Source organism: Ovis canadensis, chromosome 9, assembly GCF_042477335.2.
Source record: "Ovis canadensis isolate MfBH-ARS-UI-01 breed Bighorn chromosome 9, ARS-UI_OviCan_v2, whole genome shotgun sequence".
Taxonomy (NCBI): domain Eukaryota; kingdom Metazoa; phylum Chordata; class Mammalia; order Artiodactyla; family Bovidae; genus Ovis; species Ovis canadensis.
Window position 1 is genome coordinate 87819371 of NC_091253.1, and position 13069 is coordinate 87832439.

Below are 13069 nucleotides of genomic sequence, written 5' to 3' on the forward strand. Positions count from 1 at the left end.
ATTAGTTTAATCAATTAGTTATGCAAAAGTGATTAATGAAATATATCACATTATAGCATAAAGGGGGGGAAGACATATCATCTCATTAGATTCATAAAAATATTTGATAAAACTCCAAACTACCTCATGATAAAAAGTCTCAATAAACTGAGAAGAAAATGATTCTTCTCAACCTGATGAAGGGCATCTATGAAATCCACAGCTAGAGACTTTCCTGGCAGCCCAGTGGTTGCTGTGACTCTGAGCTCCCAATGCAGGGGGTCCAGGTTCGATCCCCGGTCAAGGAACTAGATGCCATATGCCACAACTACAGATCCCATGTGCCTCAAGAAAGATTGAAGATACTGCATGCCGCAACTAATACCTGGAGCAACCAAATAAATAAATAAATAGTCTTAAAAGATTCACAGCTACCATCATACTTAATGGTGAAATTCTAAAGTCTAAACTCTCTTACTTTTAATAGATTAAAAATGTTAAGTTCATATAAAATGCTCATGATAAAACAATAAAAGAAAAAACATGACTGAATATTTTTCTCAGGCATTATTATCTTAATTGTATAATAAATACAATAATTATGTTTGTTTGTTCAATCGCCAAGTCATGTCCGACTCGTTGTGACCCCATGGACTGCAGCACTCCAGTCTTTCCTGTTCTTCACTGTCTCCGATAGTTTGCCCAAGTTCATGTCCATGGAATCAGTGATGCCATCCATCCATCTCATCTTCTGTCACCCTATTCTCCTTCCTTCAATTTTTCTAAGCATCAGAGTCTCTTCTAATGAGTTGTCTGTTCTCATCAGGTAGCCAAAGTACTGGAGCATCAGCTTAAGCATCAGTCCTTCCAATTAGCATTCAGGGTTGGCTTCTTTTAATATTGACTGGTTTGATCTTCTTACTGTCCAAGGGTATCTCAAGACTCTTCTTAAGCACCAGAGTTCGAAAGCATCGATTCTTTGGGACTCTGCATTCCTTATGGTCCAGCTCTCACACCCATACATGAACACTGGAAAAATCATAGCCTCGACTATAGGGACCTTTGTTGGCAAAGTGATTGTTTACTTTGTTTAACATACTGTCTAGGTTTGTCATAGTTTTCCTATGAAAAAGCAATCATCTTCTAATTTCATAGCTGCAGTCACCATCCACAGTGATTTTAGAGCCCCAAAAGGGGAAATCTGTCACTGTTTCCACCTTTTCCCCTTCTATTTGCAATGAAGTGAAGGCACTGGATGCTATGATCTTTATTTGTTTTTAAACATTGAATTTTAAGCTGGCTTTTTCACTCTTCTTCTCCATCCTCATCAAGTGTTTTTTTAGTTCCTCTTCGCTTTCTGCAGCTGGAATCAAGATTGCCAGGAGAAATATCAATCACCTCAGATATGCAGATGACACCACCCTTATGGCAGAAAGCAAAGAGGAACTAAAAAGCCTCTTGATGAAAGTAGAAGAGGAGAGTGAAAAAGTTGGCTTAAAGCTCAACATTCAGAAAACGAAGATCATGGCATCTGGCCCCATTACTCCATGGGAAATAGATGGGGAAACAGTGGAAACAGTGTCAGACTTTATGTTTGGGGGCTCCAAAATCACAGCAGATGGTGACTGCAGCCATGAAATTAGAAGATGCTTACTACTTGGAAGAAAAGTTATGACCAACCTAGGCAGCATATTCAAAAGCAGAGACATTACTTTGCCGACTAAGGTCCGTCTAATCAAGCCTATGGTTTTTCCTGTGGTCATGTATGGATGTGAGAGTTGGACTGTGAAGAAGGCTGAGCGCCGAAGAATTGATGCTTTTGAACTGTGGTGTTGGGGAAGACTCTTGAGAGTCCCTTGGACTGCAAGGAGATCCAACCAGTCCATTCTGACAGAGATCAACCCTGGGATTTCTTTGGAAGGAATGATGCTAAAGCTGAAACTCCAGTACTTTGACCACCTCATCCAAAGAGTCGACTCATTTGAAAAGACTTTGATGCTGGGAGGGATTGGGGGCAGGAGGAGAAGGGGACAACCAAGGATGAGATGGCTGGATGGCATCACTGACTCGATGGACGCGAGTCTGAGTGAACTCCAGAGTTGGTGATGGACAGGGAGGCCTGGCGTGCTGCAATTCATGGGGTCGCAAAGAGTCAGACACGACTGAGCGACTGAACTGAAGTGATCCCCATATTTGAGGTTGCTCCCAGCAATACTGACTCCAGCTTGTAACTCATCCAGCATGGTATTTTGCTTGATGCGCTCTGCATATAAGTTAAATAAACAGGGTGACAAAAAACAGCCTTGCAGTACCTCTTTCTCAATCCTGAACCAGTCAGTTGTTCCATACGAGGCTCTAACTGTTGCTTCTTGACCCACATACAGGTTTATCAGGAGACAGGTAAGATGGTCTGGTATTCCCATCTCTTTAAGAGTTTTCCACAGTTTGTCATGATCCACACAAAGGCTATAAGGTAGTCAATGAAACTTTTCTGAATTCTCTTGCTTTCTCTATGATCCAGCAAATGTTGGCAATTTGATCTCTGGTTCCTCTGCCTTTTCTATAACCAGCTTGAACATCTGGAAGTTTTCAATTCACATAATGCTGAAGCCTAGCATGCAAGATTTTGAACATAGTCTTACTAGCATGGGGGATGAGTGCAATTGTCTGGTGGTTTGAACATCCTTTAATACTGCCCTTCATTATACATAATGAATATTATATGTGTATATATCACAAAAGCTGAAAGAAAAAACTGACAATGGGAAGAAATTGAAACTACACTGCCCTTCATTACACATAATGAATATTATATATGTATATATCACAAAAGTTGAAAGAAAAAACTGACAATGGGAAGAAACTGAAACTAAACTGTTAAAAGTAATTATCAAGTGATTTTTATTTATTTTTCAATTTTCACTTATATATGTTATTACCTTTCCAAATTTCCTGTAATGAGTGCATTATGCTGTTAGATAAGCCAGACAAAGTAAGATAAATACTGTATATCACTTGCATATGGAATCTATAAACGCAAACTCATAAAAAAAAGAAGAATGGTGGTTACCTGGGGTTGGAGAGATATTGAAGAATTAAAGGGTACAAACTTGCAAATAGAAGATTTGAAGATTTAAGGCCTAGCACTTAACATTGCAGTCAACATTACTACATTACACATTTCAAAGTTGCTAAGAGATTAGATCTTATATATTTTCACCAAAAAAGAAATGATAATTATATGCCCTGATAGAAATGTTAGTTAATGCCACAGTGATAATCATATTGCAATATATATCAAATCAGCATGCTGAATACCTTAAACTTATATAATTTTATATGTCAACTGTATCTCAATTTAAAAATTCCCTTTAATTAGAATGTTACCTTGGTATCACTCAAAAACCGTATTTTTAAGATCTTAAGGCTGTAAATTATACAGTTTATTTTTAAAAGGTGAGCAGGGTATTAGATCTGCCATACTGGCTTTTGTTTTTAAAATAAATATTTGTGTGGGTAGAAATGCAAAATTAGCAGCAAATAAAGTAAGGTTCCTTGTCTGGCCTTTAAAAGTCACAGAATCCACAGGTAAACAAATGACTGAGCAGGATGAATGTGAGTTACTGATGAATGTGAGCTACTGAGAAGAGAACAATGTATGTAGCTATTATATTAAATATGTTTAGGCAGCTCAACAGCTTAACTTCATTTGTTATACCTATAGGATGTCTTCCAAGAAATTTATTTAAAAACAACATCCTCAAGAACAAATCTATAGCTCTTTTCTGGGCTTTCTCTTTTCCCCAGGCCATCTCATTTACATAAGGTTTAAGAATTAAAATTACTTTAATTCTTAAAAACTATTGCAAAAAACTAAACCAAAAAAACTATTACAACAATACATCACCATCTTTCAGAATAAGTGGAAATTACAATAATCAAACTATGACATTTAAAAAAAATCTATATTGTAACAATACATATGAACTACTGAGGTGACCAGAATTACACAGAAAAATAGCTCTCATGTTTTCCATAGTTGTTCAACGATTTTCATATCAGTTTTTATTACAACTCACTAAATCCAACAACGGCAGAGTTTTAATTTATAAATGATCTCAATATTCCAAGTCTGTCAAAATATTTTAATAAAGTCACAGGCAACTCTTTCAAAGAAGGAAACACAAACTTCTGCTAGGCACAGGGTAGAAACCCATCTGCTCAGAGGTGTGAGCTGGATGTAGCAAATTACATCTGCAAGCCTCACTGCAAATGCTCTCTAATGAAACCCAAGATGTTGATTTTGACCCAAACACCCTACACAGATTGGATCTGGCTATATTAGTAACCATCTCTCCCTTCCACGGCAATTGAAATCAGATGACACATTTCAACAAACAGTTTCACATTCTGAACTTCAGAAGTCTAAATTCAGTATAGAAGAAGGCTCAGATCTATATAATGAGAACCCTTCTGTTCATTCTATTGATCATCTTTTACTATAATGCTAAAGGAGTTTTTTTCATTATGTTCATATGATCATTATGTTTGCATGATCTACTCTATCATTAATGACTAGATCACTGTATTTTGAATCTAAACACTAGTTTCAAAAATAAAAATTTTAACTGAAATTTAGCACTCCAGAATGATAACCAAGGAACACCAAAGACAAAGAGCGAGAGAAAAATAACTGTGCAGGAGCTACAAGTTAAAAAAAAAAAAAAAAGATTACGAAATAAAAGTTCTTCTTAATGAAGAACTTACAAAGACCATGGTCTTCATAACCACTAGTAAAATGGTGATGAAATATCAAAATTTTAACTAAATATTCGAAGTTGCTTTCTACAGCGGGATATAGGCAATGAATCAATGTTTCATTTTTGCTTAGATTACCCTGATTTGGTTTCTGTTGTTTACAACCAAAGAGTATCAAGATATACATAAACCTCTTTCTCAAATATTTTTTAAAAGACACTATAAATTTGTCCTAACAGTTTTTCACTTTCCATTTAGTCCTTAGGGCACTATCACCTGACTTGCATTAACACTATTCCTCTGAAAGTATGATGGTAAGAGAAACCAATCACCCAGAACTGTCAAATTCCTTTCACATCTTTTAATCCTCATCTTGGAATTCGCTGGTGGCTCAGGAGGTAAAGAATCCACCTGCAATGTGGGAGACCTGGTTTGATGCCCTGTTTGGGAAGATCCCCTGGAGGAAGACATGGCAACCCACTCCAGTATTCTTGCCTGGAGAATTTCGGTCTTCTTCTTCCTTTTCAGTCAACATTAGTATTCTCCCGCTTTTTCTATATGGATTATACATTTGTTTCTATATAAGTGACTTTAGGTGATGACATCTTTTTTCATCATTTTCCCTGCTATTACATTATATATCTCTAACAATGATTCCTCTTTTGAACTCTAGACCTAAATATGCAATGGCTTATTAGATAAATTTACTTGAATGTCCCACAAACACTTCACAATATGCACCAAGCTAAATTCATCATTCCCATCTTCCACACCCAAAACTAAATCTTTTTATTTATAATCATATTGACCATATAAACTTCTACATAGATATCCAGGCTAGGAACCATTGAGTTATTCTACATATTTACTTCTCTTTCACTATCTATAACTAATACAGTCACAAAGTTTAGCCAACTTTTTGTTAATCTCAAATATGTCTCTATTCTTTCCCATTTTATCCATTCCTAGCACCACCATTCTGGTTTAGACAGTCATGTTTTTATACAACTATCATAGCTAGCTGCAATATCTAATCTCCTTGCCCCCAGTTTTCTTATCTTCCCCTGCGCCATGTCCCCCAGACCCTCACCAAATCCACTGCCTACATTTATCAGAAAGCATTTATTAAAAAAAAATATTGTGCTCAGTCGCTCAGTTGTGTCCGACTCTTTGTGACCCCTCCATGGGCTGTAGCCTGCCAGGCTCCTCTGTCCTTGGGGATTCTCCAGGCAAGAATACCAGAGTGGGCTGCCATGCCCTTCTCCAGGGGGTCTTCCTGACCCAGGGATCAAACCCAGGTCTCCCTCATTGCAGGCGGATACTTTACTGTCTGAGCCACCAGGGAAGCCTGAACAAAAATGAACATGAAACAAACAATAACAGAGGAAGAGACTAGAAAGGAGTATACTTGGAGGGTGGTATATAGATTTAGACACATTCCGTATGTGGTTGAACATGAATGACTGAAAATATTTATCTACATTCTGAAACCAGGAAAACGACAGTGAAAGAGAAAAATAGCATTGTAAATCAAAATGAGGATGAGAACAGAAGACAAAACAGCAGATGTGTAACATCGATTTTTTTTTAAACTTATAGCAAGTGACTGAGGCACAGAGAAATAAACTATAAAGGTTCAATCTGATTCATGACATCCATCATTCAACAGGTTCTATACTCAAATATGTTGGAAAAAAGACAATGCAGAGTGACACTGAAACCAGGACTAGTTGAAAACTGAAAATGAACAGACCTCCAGATTCTTTCTCCATCTATGCACAGATACAAAGATACAAAGTAAAGTACTCTTTATACATACCCATCAAAGGGTTCTATGCAAATATTTCTACAAACAACTTTTAAAATGAAAAAAGCATATTTATGGTATTTCGTAAGAAGTTGGTATCTATAATTTTCTAATGTCTGGAAAAGTTTTAAATATCTTGAAATAATCTCCTTCCTTCAGGATAGGTTTGGCCAATGCAATAACCAGGTGGTTAAAAAATTGTTTCTACTTTAGGTTTCCATGTTGATTATGTAGTCACTCTGTAGTCTCCTAGGGAGTATGAAAAATAGACTTTAGAAGTTTCTATTTGATTCTAGTTCTCTCCATCTGGTAAACTACTTTTTTTAAGTTGAAAATAAACTAAGATTCTAGAAAAAAAAAATCACAGAATATAACAACATCATATGCTTTAAAAAGGGAGATTTCTGTAGTTCTTAACTCATTCATAGTATATTGGAAAAACAAGATAAGAATAAAACAATTTATTAAATAAAAAGGACAAGCAGTTGAAGTTGGCAGTAGTGTTACAGAAATAAAAAGGATTATAAATGAGCATTGAAGAGATACCAAATAATACGGTAGGATATATGTATTACTCCTTTCATAAAATCTACTGCGGGGGCAGCTATAATATTGTCATAACATCTTTAAATTACTGGGGGATTCTACTTCCAGAAACAATGGTAGATTTTGTGCCCTGAATGACTTTTGCACTAAAAACAAATGAAAATCAATGTATTTATAAAATGTTTCTATACCACACATACCATGATTAAAACTTATATCTGTTAACACAAACACACACAAGTACATACACTAAATAAAATCATTAATAAGCTTCTCCCAATAGTAAAGATTATTAAGGCCAGGGAATAGAAGAAGCCAGAAATTAAGAGATAAGCAAAACAAATAGCCTGAGGCACTTCGAAACAGGTAAAATTTGAACACTCACCTGTTCACACTAAGGCAGATTAAAGACAAAGCCTTAGACCAATTTGCAGTGTAGAACTTAACTGGACACAAGGCTTGCATGCGAATCACTACGATAATGATGTTAGGGTAAACCTTAAATGGAACTGTCCCATTTTTCCCATTAATTTATGCTTTTAGGTATCAAGATATATAGGTTAAATCTGAAGAAAAAGAGGCTCTCAGGGGACTACAGAAGATCATCTATTTTTTATCTTGATTCAGATGTAGGAAACATGAGTAGCTTTAGTATAAAACGTACCAAGCAGTGTACTAAGAATTGTACAGTTTTCTATATGATACAGTTGAACAATGATACAATGAACAACTGTAACAGCATATCAGACACAACTTCAAAAAACTAATGAAATGAAGGATCAGATTAAAGAAATTACTGAGAATGCAGGTCATGAAGTCAAAGAGAAAAATCGTAGAAGTACAAAGAAGAGACAAGAATGATGCTGCAAAAAAAGTGGAAAATTCTAAAATATATATGAGAAAGAATAAGACACAGGTAATACGCAGGTCAGGAAGCAACAGTTAGAACTGGACATGAAACAACAGACTAGTTCCAAATAGGAAAAGGAGTACATCAAGGCTGAATATTGTCACCCTGCTTATTTAATTTCTATGCAGAGTACATCATGAGAAACTCTGGGCTGGAAGAAGCACAAGCTGGAATCAAGACTGCCACGAGAAATATCAATCACCTCAGATATGCAGATGACACCACCCTTATGGCAGAAAGCGAAGAGGAACTAAAAAGCCTCTTGATGAAAGTGAAAGAGGAGAGTGAAAAAGTTGGCTTAAAGCTCAACATTCAGAAAACGAAGATCATGACATCTGGTCCTATCACTTCATGGCAAATAGATGGGGAAACAGTGGAAACAGTGGCAGACTTTATTTTTTTGGACTCCAAAATCAGTGCAGATGGTGACTGCAGCCATGAAATTAAAAGATGCTTACTCCTTGGAAGAAAAGTTATGACCAACCTAGATAGCATATTCAAAAGCCAAGACATTACTTTGCCAACAAAGGTCCATCTAGTCAAGGCTATGGTTTTTCCAGTGGTCGTGTATGGATGTGAAAGCTGGACTGTGAAGAAGGCTGAGCGCCGAAGAATTGATGCTTTTGAACTGTGGTGCTGGAGAAGACTCTTGAGAGTCCCTTGGACTGCAAGGAGGTCCAACCAGTCCATTCTAAAGGAGATCAGGCCCGGGATTTCTTTGGAAGGAATGATGCTAAAGCTGAAACTCCAATATTTTGGTCACCTCATGCAAAGAGTTGACTCATTGGAAAAGACTCTGATGCTGGGAGGGATTGGGGGCACGAGGAGAAGGGGACCACAGAGGACGAGATGGCTGGATGGCATCACTGACTCGATGGACAGGAGTTTGGGTGAACTCCAGGAGTTGGTGATGGACAGGGAGGCCTGGCATGCTGCGATTCATGGGGTCACAAAGAGTCAGACACGACTGAGCAACTGAACTGAACTGAACTGAATATCTGAATAAGTCATGCCAGAAAACTTGGAGAAATCTTTATGTCTTTTATAGACACCAACATAAAAACTTTAAAACACAAAGATTGTTAAAATTCTTAAAGCAGCCAGAGAGGAAGGACAAAATATCTCAAGGAAACATAAACTGCAAGTGGATCTCTCAATAGGACAATGAAAAGCAAAAGAGTCAGCACAACAGTATCTTTAATTGGTGGTGGTTTAGTTGCTAAGTCGTGTTCGACTCTTGCAACCCCATGAACTGTAGCCCGCCAGGCTCCTCTGTCCATGGGATTCTCCCGGCAAGAATATTGGAGTGGGTTGCCATTTCCTTCTCCAGGAAATCTCCTGACCCAGGGATCGAACGCAGGTCTTCTGCATTGCAGGCAGATTCTTTACCAACTGAGCTACAATGAAAGCCTCTGTATCTTTAATAGGCCAGACTAAAATAATAAGAAATTATATAACTAGCAATAAATCTGGATATATAAATTATATATCTAGTGAAATAAGTATTCAAACAAGTAAAATTCAGTTTGCTAATCACATATCATCACAAAAAGGGAAAAGGAAAATGATCTGCCATGGATAGAGGACTGAATTGTAAGAAGGCACGTCTAGAAAGGCACTAGTTTAAGAGTCAGCAAACACGGCCCATGACCGAATCTATCAGATTTTGTAAATAAAGCTTCACAGATACACTCCTGCTAAGTCACTCAGTCATGTCCAACTCTGTGCGATCCCATAGACGGCAGCTCACCAGGCTCCGCCATCCCTGGGATTCTCCAGGCAAGAACACTGGAGTGGGTTGCCATTTCCTTCTCCAATGCATGAAAGTGAAAAGTGAAAGTGAAGTCACTGAGTCATGTCCAACTCTCAGCACCCCATGAACTGCAGCCCACCAGGCTCCTTCATCCATGGGATTTTCCAGGCAAGAGTACTGGAGTGGGGTGCCATTGCCTTCTCCGAACAGATACACAGTCATGTCAATTCATTGACTTATTGTCTATGGCTGTTTTTTCATGCCAAAGGAGGGTTCAGAAGTGGTAACAAGACCAAGAAATGGATAAAACTGAAAACATTTACTATCTGGTTCTTGATTCCCTGGTGGCTCAGACAGTAAAGAACCTGCCTGCAATGCAGAAAGCCCAGGTTCAATCCCTGCGTAGGGAAAATGCCCCAGAAAACAGAATGGCTATCCACTCCAGTATTCTTGCCTGGAGAGTTCCATGAACAGAGGAGACTGGGTGGTTACAGTCCATGGGGTTGCAGAGTCGGACACAACTGAGCGACTAACACTTTTCTTCACCAAGCAGGTGTTCCAAACCCTGTCCTGATTATATACTCACAATAAATACAAGCAATTATTCTTTAAATGATAGCCTATTAATCCAGATAGGATGAATGAATTAAAGTATTTTCAGACCTGTGTGTGTTCAGAAGCACAGTAAATAGCTTGATTTAATGCATAATTTAATAAATTAAATATGCAACTTAAGATTTCTAGACCTAGAGTTGACTTTAATCAAAGAGTGCTAATTTCTAATATTAAAAAAAAAAAAGAAAAAGAATAGTTAAGGGATAATTTCCAAAACAGCAGGGGATAAATGAATTACAATAAACATGTAGAACAGTATAAAGGAAGCAAATTTTTATTTACATAATTAAATTCAAACAATTAATTAAGATAATGAAAAGACTGGGAGGATGGGAGAAAATATTTGCAAGTCACATATTTATTAAGGGTCTGATATCAGAATATATAAAGAACTCTTATAACTCAACAATAAAGAGAAAAATAACTAAAAAGTGGGCAAAGAATTTGAATGTAAGAAGAAAATACAAAACAAGATCTACAAATGGCCAATAAGTATATGAAAAGATGCTCAATATCATCAGACATTAGGGAAATGAAAATCAAAACCACAAGATAACACGTCACGGCAACTGGGATGGCTGGAAACAACAAAACAGTAACAATACAACAATAATAAGTGGTGACACAGATACGGATAAATTAATGTGCATCAACTGAACTTCAGTATAAAAAATTAGAACCTCCATTCTCTGATGTGGGGTTCTAAAATGGAACAGACATTTTGATAAATAGTTTATCAGTTTCAAAGATAAGGACAGAGTTACCAAATGACCCAACAATTCTACTATATGCATCTAAAAGAAATGATGCTGAAGCTGAAAATCCAATACTTTGGCCACCTGATGTGAAGAACTGACTCACTGGAAAAGACCCTGATGCTGGGAAAGAATGAACACAGGAAGAGAAGGGGATGACAAAGGATAAGACAGTTGGATGCCATCATGGACTTGATGGACATGAGTTTGAGCAAACTCCAGGAGCTGGTGATGGACAGGCAAGCCTGGCGTGCTGCAGTCCATGGGGTTGCAAAGAGTTGGACACAATTTAGTGACTGAATTGAATAGAATTGAACAGAAATTAAAACATCATAGCAGCATTATTTATAATTATTAAAAAGTAGAAACAACACAAATGTCCATCAAATAATCAATGAATAAATGTGGTATATTCATAAAATGAATTTGTATTCAGCTATAAAAAGGAATGAAGACATTTATACTACAACATGAATCAACCTTGAAATTTATGGTAAGTGAAAGAAGCCAGTCAGAAAAGGCCACAGGTTTTTTTATTCCAATCATGAAATGTCTAAAACAAGCAAATTCATAGCAAGACAGTTCCTAGTGGTCTTGCAGGATGGGAGTAGAGGACTAAGTGCTAATGATGTACCAATTATTTTTACACTAATAAAACTATTCTAAAATTAGATGGTGATGGTGGCATAAAAACTAAATATACTAAAAATCATCTAATTATATACTGTAAAAGGAGGAATTTAAAATTTTAGCAATGAATTTTAACAAAAATCAACATACAAATCAATTTTTAAAAAATCATTCCAGAGTTAACTTTTTTTTTTAAGAGGAAGCACTCCCCAGCTCACTTTATGAAGCTAGCATATCCTTAATAGGACACATAACACCTATTATGATAATAAGGAATTTCCTGTAACCAAAAATGAATAGCAAATAACAGCTATGCTCAATATGCTAGAGAAAGAATAAAGACAAACAGCACTTCACAAGAACGCTTAAGTTCCTTTTACCTACTAGAATTCTATGATTTTATGATAATAGTATTCACGTCATTAAGTACCAACCTTAATTTCTGGATAAAATCATGCTTACATAAACCTAACAAAATTAGATTTCAATGGAAATCACAACAGAGAAAGGGAGACAGAAATCAACCTTAAGTCAAAGTAAAAAAATTGAAGACTTTACTAACTTTTCAGTAACAGTATGTGGTAATCTGAACGATGTCCGGATTCAGACACTTACATCCTAATAATATGAACAAGGTGTTGACCTATTTAGCACTGTCAAAAATTTGAGGCTTGTTATTAAAATATAGATTCACACTACTGACTTTGTGACTCAAAACTTTTCCAGGTTCACAAAGTTTGAAATGAATGCATCTAAGTTCAAAAGGGTATGAACCTGCAACTGAAAACACTGCAACATCAGAAATCAAGTATTTATTAAAGAAAGAGCCATGGCTCCAATCATCACACAATTATCTACTTTATTTAAATAAATGAGTAATCTAGGAATATATCAAGCTTGATATAAATGGTGTAAATAATAAATATACAATTTCTGTATTTATGATACATCTATTCGTAAGTCAAGTGGTTTAAATTACAATAAACCTACTTATAATTCTTAGTTCAGCTTAATGCAAACATCCAAAACCAATTTTCTTCTCTTTATTTGTGCTTAGCATTTCAGTGATTATACTATATGCCATATAATCTTTGGCAGATAGTCTCTGTCTAAATATATATATATGTATCTTGTCTTCATCTACATATAATAAAAGGTGTGGCTATCAATAAATAGCATCACTTAGTTCATTTACTTTGTACATTTGTCTTTTCAGAACTACTTTGTAGATCACTTAGTTCATTTCCATTAAGTTCTTTCAATGAGAAGACTGATTTAGAGATGCACTGGGATAATTAAAGGAAAAAAACGGTAAA

The 13069-nt window shown here is 36.3% G+C and overlaps 1 protein-coding gene across 5 annotated transcripts in view; it reads right to left on the reverse strand.

Moving 5' to 3' along the window:
- Positions 1 to 13069, reverse strand: part of VPS13B (vacuolar protein sorting 13 homolog B) — a 787290-nt gene that overhangs the window by 407850 nt on the left and 366371 nt on the right. The gene's annotated exons all lie outside the window — the stretch shown is intronic.